Below are 7,948 nucleotides of genomic sequence, written 5' to 3' on the forward strand. Positions count from 1 at the left end.
CCCTCTTTCTCTTCTCTATTATAAGATAAGCTTTTTAACTGAATTTCCAGACTTGTATTTGAGAGCCTAGAGAGAAGGGAGCAGCATTCTCCACCACACTGGCACCTTCTGTTCTTGGCTTTTCACTTTATTCCGTATCACCCCTTTTCCATTTGCCAGGTGTTCCTGAGGCACTACTAACCTTTGGGGCACTTTCTGTTGTTCGTTTGTTTGGTTGGTTGGTTGGTTTGATTCTTGTCTTATCCCTCAAAAAAATAAGGTTGAGATTTTTTTAAAAAACCGTGTTAGGGAAGAGCAACAACCAGTTGAACAGAAAAAACCCTGGAATCACAAAAGCATGAGATGGACAATTAAACCCAAAATCCTTATTCTAGAACAATATTCTATTCCCCAAAATTCACTTGTCAGATTGTAACCTTCATGATTCTTGCCAGAACGCTGTACTTGTTTTTTTTTTTAGTTTTTAAAAAAATATGTATTTTTATTGATTCGGAGAGGAAGGAAGAAGAGGGAGAGAGAGAGAGAGAAATAATCAATGATGAGAGAGAATCATTGATCAGCTGCCTCCTGCATGCCCCCTTCTGGGGATCAAGCATACAACCTGGGCTTGTGCCCGACTGGGAATAGAACCATTACCTCCTGATTCATAGGTCAACACTCAACCACTGCCAGGCAACTCTGTACTTGTTGTACTGTTAATTACTTAAGTTTTTTAAAAATTAGCTCAATTTTTACATTTAAATTAATTTTTTAAAGAAAGTTTACACTTGATGTAAATAGAAAGTAACTCTAAAAATGAATCCAATGAAAACCATAGTGTTATGAAATTGCAGCTCCATATGATGGTCTACAAAGACTGAGCCTAGGCCTGAGTCTTGCCCTCTGTATGAAAGGAGTTTAAGGGATATCATAGGAGTTAGACATACTAGCACCCAAATGAGATATTTCTCCTTCAGAAAATTTGAAAGATGGAGTGGGAACTATGGTAGTAACTTTCTCAATATAAGACTTGAGGTTCTTTATCCCTGGCCGGTGTTTCTCAGTGGTTAAAGCCTCGGCCCACACACCAAAGGGTCGTGGGTTCGATTCCTGGTCAGGGGCACATACCTGGGTTGAGGTTCAATCCCTGGCTCTGGTCAGGGTGCATGCAGGAGGTATTCAGTCATGACAATCTCACATGGATGTTTCTCTTTCCATCTCCCTCTCCTTTCTTCCCCTCCCTCCCTCCCCTCCACTTTCTCTCAAAATCAATGGGGAGGGAAAAAAAGGCAAGGTTATTTAATGCCTTATTGGTACCACTGAAAATGATCCTAGATGTGGGTTGGGAGTCCAAGACTTGGGGAAATGCAGCCCTGGGTAACTGAAGTCTCACCCTCCTGACTTGACTGGCATGTGGGCCTTGGCACTGTTCTTACTCAGCTCCACCCTGCAGTGGTGCTAAAGCAGTGTGTTCAGACCGACAGGTCAGAGAAAGGCACATACATGGCCACAAGGGGATGCATGCTCCGAAAAGACCTGAGAACGACCTAAGCTTTCACCTTTGCGTGGGCTCTGGACTCAATCCAAGCAGGCTGAGGCAGAGTTATAAACAGCCTGGCTAAGTGTTAAAGGAGTGCCCCAGCACAGAGCCAGTCTATAAAGACTGGGAGATGTGTTTTCTTTTGTTTGTTTTCAGTTCCTGTTATTCAAGGAAATCTTTGTCAAAATACTAGCTGAACAGATTTCAAGTGACTACATGTGACAGGGATGATAGTCTTTGCTAAAATATTTTTGGAATGTGTCCAAATGAACAGATGACTGTAATCAAAACAAACAAAAAACAGCATACCCTGGGGGAGGGGAAGAAGCTGATTTTCATAGTTACCATATTATAATATGTAAATGTCCAGTTTTCAACAAACAAAACCCATTCAAAGGGAAAAAGATTGACAGAAACTATTCCTGAGGAAGCCCAGGTGTTTGACTTACTAGACAAAGACTTTAAATCAACTGTCTTAAATATGCTCAAATAGCTAAAGGAAACCCTAGAGCTGGTTCTAGCTCTGGCTCTGGTGCTAGAGCTGGCAACTAGCTGTGGACCTAGGACTGGCTTTAGTGCTGGATTTGGTGCTACCGGCACTTCTAACTCAAACTGGCATTGGCCAAAAATCTATAACTGGCACAGGTTCTGGAGCTGGAAGTATAGCTGGGTGTGACCCTGTAGCTGGTTGCTAGAGATATCCAAGAACAGGCTCTACCTCTGAAGCAAGCTCTAGCTCTCACTGGTTGTTAGAGCAGGGGCTGAGCTGGTACTTATCATTGGCTCTATCATTGGATCTGGCTCTGGAGCTATTGCTATGGCTAGTGTTGGTATTGGCTTTAGTTCTGGAGCTGGCTCTAGCCCTAGAGCTTGTTCCACCTCTGGCTGTGATGCTAGAGTTGCTTCTAGTGCTGAAGCTGATACTCAGTATGGCACTAGCTTGAGGGTAGAGGCTAGAGCTAGCCCTGGATCTAGCTCTTGCTCTGAAGCTGGCATTAGCTCTAGCTCCAGAGCTGGTGCTAGAGTAGGTGCGAGACCTGTTTTTAGCTCTAGAGCTAAAACTAGGGCTGATGCTGGTGCAGCTCTAGCTTTGGTGCTGATGAGTTCTGAAAATGGCACTAACTATAGAGCTGGCACTGAAGTTGAATGTGGCTCTGTAGCAGGTTCTAGAGCTGGTGATAGAGCTAGCACTGGAGTTGGGCTTAGGCTAGGGCTGGCTGTAGCTATGAAGCTGGTACTGGAGCTTGTTCTAGCTCTAGAGTTAGCTCTGGCTGTAGGTCTACAGTTGGAGCTGGTGTAAGCTGGCACTGGAGCTGGCTCTGGAGAAGTTGGACACAGCACTCCAGGTCCAACCCAGGCAGGTTGGGGTACATGAAGGCCATCAGCTGTTTCAGGCAGAGAATGTCCGGAGGCTGAAAGGAATTTTCCAAGTACTGGTCCAACCAGATGCCTAGGATGAAAAAGATGGCCCTGGGGGTAGATGGGCAGGGAGCAGAGTCAGAGCCCTGGCTTTTCTTCCCACGCTGCCTCCCTTAGCACCTCTGCAGAGGGTTGGACTGGCACTGCCCATTCAGGGACCAGCCCCATTCCATCCCCAAACCTACTCTGGCTGTCCAGGCAGTAGCAAGCCTGGTCACCAAGGAGGAGGAACCAAAGTTCCTCAATCCTAAGGCACTCTCCATAATGTCTGACAATTCCTCCCTCGGGGGAGCCTGGCATCTGCCTCCCCTGGCCCCCTTGCTCACTGGAGGGTAAACTCCGTGAGGGCAGGCAGGCCTGTGTCTGTGTGTGCACAGTGCTGGCTGGCACACAGTAACTGTCTAATGGAGAAGGGACAGTCTGTGCTGCCCCAGCCTTCCCGGGGCCCTCATGTCACTTTAGTCTGTAGAGTGTGCGCCAAGGTGCGGCCTCACTCTCTGCTCACCATTTGTGATCACATCTTCCCATTGACACTCGTTCCAAAGGGCAGGGCGCAGCCCTTCCTGGGCCGTCATACAGCTCAACATGCACAACTGAGGTTCAGAGCCGATTTGTGAGCAATCAGCTCACCATACCTCCTGTTGAAGGGGGAGGGAAGATAAGCAGAGCTGTGCAGGGGATGTACTGAGTCGGTCTGATACTTCCTCATGATAAGATTTAGGTTATGCAATCTAATCATGAGGAAATACCAGACAAACTCAAGTGGATGACCTTGGGGGCAGCAGTATAGTGTCAACCATAAAAATAAAGCTTTAAAAAACTAGCTTGAAATCTTCAAAGATGGCACGGTCATGGGAGGCAAGGAATGACTGACTGGACTATTCCAGATTGGAGGAGACTACGGTGACTCAGCAACTAAATGGGTGCATGGTCCCGGATTGGGTCCACCACTTAAAAAAGACATTATTGGAATGATCAGCATTCTCTGGAGTAGATGAAAGCATTGAATCAATGTCAATGTCTTGATTTTATTGGTTGTATAGAAGTTATGTGGGCGAGTATCCTCATTTTAAGGAAATATACACTGAAATATTAAGGAGTTATGGCACATCATGTCCTCAACTTGCTCTCTAATAGCTTAGAAAAGCAGTAATATCTATAAGGAGAATAATAAGGCAGTGTAGTAGCTGTTCATTTTAAAATTAAAAGGTCACAACAATTCAAAATTAACAGTAAAAAAAAAAAGTAACTACTAAAAGAGTAAGTCCTTCCCACTGCCACCTCTGCCATACCAGGTGGATGGCCTGCATGCCTTCAGGAGAACTTGGCATTCTTCCAGCCATATCTGGAACCAGCAAGAACAAAAGGCTAGAAGGAAAATTAACGTTTTCCTGGTTTCTGAAGTTGAATGTAGCTCTAACCCAGCGGTTCTCAACCTGTGGGTCGCGACCCCTTTGGCGATCGAACAACCCTTTCACAGGGGTCGCCTAAGACCATCCTGCATATCAGATATTTACATTACGATTCATAACAGTAGCAACATTACAGTTATGAAGTAGCAACGAAAATAATTTTATGGTTGGGTCACAACATGAGGAACTGTACTGAAAGGGCCAGAAGCTTGAGAACCACTACTCTAACCAAACATAATCACTCCTCAGGCCTCTGCTGCTTATTTGGCGTTTCTGAATAAAGAGGACAGAACTGGAGAGGAAGGTGTCGGTGGTAGGAGGGGGTTGACAAGAACCAAGTGAAATAAATCCAAGCAGATAGCCTGATGTCAGAATTGGAGGAAGTATTCCCGCAGGGAGCTAAGTGAGCAGTGGAATGAGAGGTAATCATGTTATTCAGATTTTACAGCCCCTAATAGTTGGCAAAGAGCTTTGCAACTCCTGGGGAAATGGTGGACTAGGCTGGTGAAAAAAATTCTCAGTAAGATCAGCTAGAGATGAGTAGAATATAATAAAAACAAGGTTCATCTATAGCTGAATTAGGAAACCAGAAGGGCAATCCCAGGCATGAGAGCCAGAACGGTGATGGGAGTGACAACATTGGCGACTTGCATTTTTGTTTTTTTATTCCTCACCAAGGATATGTTTTCATTGATTTTTAGAGAGGGAAAGAGAAACATCTATTGGTCGCCCACATACGTGCCCTGGGATCAAACCCACAACCCGTGCATGTGTCCTGACCAGGAATCGAATCTGTGACCCTGTGGCACACAGGATGACGCTCCAACCAACTGAGCCACACCGGCCAGGGCAGAGCTTGCATTTTATTTTATTTTTTAATATGTTTTTATTGGTTTCAGAGAGAGGAAGGGAGTGGGAGAGAGAGAGAGAAACTCCAATGATGAGAGAGTCACTGATCAGCAGCCTCCTACTGGGGATCGAGCCTGCAACCTGGGCATGTGCCCTGACTGGGAATCCAACGGTGACCTCCTGGTTCATGGGTTGACTTTCAACCACTGAGCCACACCAGCTGGGCGGAAGCTTGTATATATCCCCTACTGGGGATCGAGCCAACACCGTGGGCATGAGCCCTTGACCGGAATTGAACCCGGGACCCTTCAGTACACAGGCCAATGATGCTGTATCCACTGAGCCAAACCGGCTGGGGTGGGAGCTTGCATTCTAAATACCTACACAGTGACAGAGAACTAGACCCAAGGTGAAAACTGGAAAAAATACTTAAGCAATCCAAGTATTCTCACAGAAAAAAAGATAAAAGCTGTCACATTAACTTAAAAAGACAAGCAGACAATATAGCATGAGTCAGCAAATGCAATAAACGAGTAGAATTAAACAAGGAGAAATTGGAAAATCCACAATCAGGGCCACCTCATCATTCTGACCCTGACCCCTTCCTGTGACAGACTCCCTGAAGTGCATTCTGGGAGCAGAGCCATGCAGGTAAATCTGAGGTGAGGAGTCAGGGACTGGAGGAGGCTGGCAGCCACTAAGAAGAGTTGGCATTGGGAGGGATTGATCTGGGAGAAATTAACGGAGCAGATCACTGCTGGGCCTGCTCAGCTGTGACTATGGGGGACTTCATGGCCCCACTTTCTCGCAGGCCACAGGTTGGGCCTCAAGCTCCTACACCCTCAGCCCTGCCTCCTCCTACCAGACTCCTCGTCTATCCTTGCCAGGCCTGCTTAGCAGCTCAGGCAGCCCTCATAAATCAGGGCTCCTTGCCCTTTTATACTCTGGCTCTTGGTGCACACAGCCTTTTGGGCCCGTGGAGCCTGAAATAAATCCTCTCAGGCACCGAGTCCCTGAGAAGCCCCCGCAGAGCGCTAGTAAGCACCTAGCAAGACTTCTCTTCGTTCTGCCTGGGGGGCCCTGCTGTCCAGGCCCCTCCTCCTGTCCAGCTTCTTCCCTCTGCAGTGTCCCAGCCTCTCCCCTCCTTAGTCACCTGGAGGCCTATTTGCCTGATGTCCCTCTGCAAGGAGCTGCACGCCTCTTCCCAGGCTCAGTTTCTGGGGTGATTGTCCAGGGGATTTCTGGCAGCTCCCTAGCTTCTGAGTGTCCCAACTGTCCCCCAGAGCTGAGAGTGGGGCAGCTGCCAAGGGCACACCCAGGCTTGCGCTGCCTTGGTGTGGCCACCCTTCCCCTGTGCTCATGTGGGACACTGTAACACTGTGAGGCTGGTTGAGCAGACATTATTCTGAGATCACAGGAGAGAGGCTCAGAGGCTCAACACCTCGACTCAAATCCCATGGTTATGTTTTCATGGTCCTTATCTCACGTCTCCAGTGCCTTAGAACATTTGCGATTTTGTCTTTTATTGGAGCGATTACTTGAATTCTATCTGTATTCCCCTCCAAATAGGACAGCTTTGCCCACCTCTCTGTTCCCAGTGCCTTGTCCACTGGCTGATACACAGATGCTCCATAAATGTTTTTAAGTCATTGGATGAATGCGTGAGTTAGAGGAAGAACATTCATTCATTCATTCATTCATTCAACAATGGATTGAGTGCTGGGCCCTTTGGTGGGTCCTGGGGATTAAAGATGAATAAGATATAACCCCCCACCCTTGAAGAAATCAGTCTTGTGAGGAAGACAGACTTGTAAATAAGAAATTACAACACTGCATAAAAACACCTTAATGGAGGAATGTCCCACGTGCTAGGACAAAACAGGTTCTAAGTCCTTCCTGGAGGAGGGGCCTTGCAGGATGCGTGTTGGGGCTGGGCAGAGTGAGGGAAGGGCATTCCTAGCCCGGGGCCTGGGGGGTGGTGACAATGAGTTCCACATCCAAGCCAATTTGAAACCATCATAAGATTTCTTGAACCAACAGCTCAGATATAATCTCTCCATTCTGCTCCCTGCTCTCTCATCTGTAATTCCATCCCACCTATCACCGAGCAGGTAGACCCAGCTGTCTGCAGACAGTCCATGCAGTCTTCCTCAGCTTGTCTTTTACTCCCTTCTCTCGGACTAGCAAGGGTTCCTCTGACTTGCAGTTCCCGATACCGTTGCCTTTTCCACTTGTTGTGTAATTAACGTTGTGATGTAAGATATTCAGGTGCACATGTATACACAAGAGGAAGGAGTCAGGATTCTTGGGGGACGAGGTGGGCTGTGGGTGAAATAGGGTTGTTTGTAAGTTAAGTACCAGAGGGAAAGGTTAGTGCAATCTATTGTGTGAGGAGCAGGAGGGAGTCATAGGTAATCACTTCGGGACGCGGGCTGGGCTATCTGAGATGTGCCTGCGATGGAGGAGGGCCCGTGTCACAGTGATAAATGTCAATGTCAGCTCAGTGGAGAGGCCACGGTGCTTCTACAGTTGCAGTAATTTTAAGAGGAACCTAGCAATTTGACCCAAAACGGACTTCATGGATTTGCTTTCTATGCCACACACACACACAGGACTGCTGGATCCCTCCCCGGCTGTTTTTACATCAATTTTATTCTTACTTGTATCTTTACAGAAAATGGCACGGAAATCACAGGTTTAGAATACCTAGAAGTTATTACAGTTCCATATTTCAAACACCTCAATAGCT

The sequence above is a fragment of the Myotis daubentonii genome, chromosome 1 (assembly GCF_963259705.1).
Source record: "Myotis daubentonii chromosome 1, mMyoDau2.1, whole genome shotgun sequence".
NCBI lineage: Eukaryota > Metazoa > Chordata > Mammalia > Chiroptera > Vespertilionidae > Myotis > Myotis daubentonii.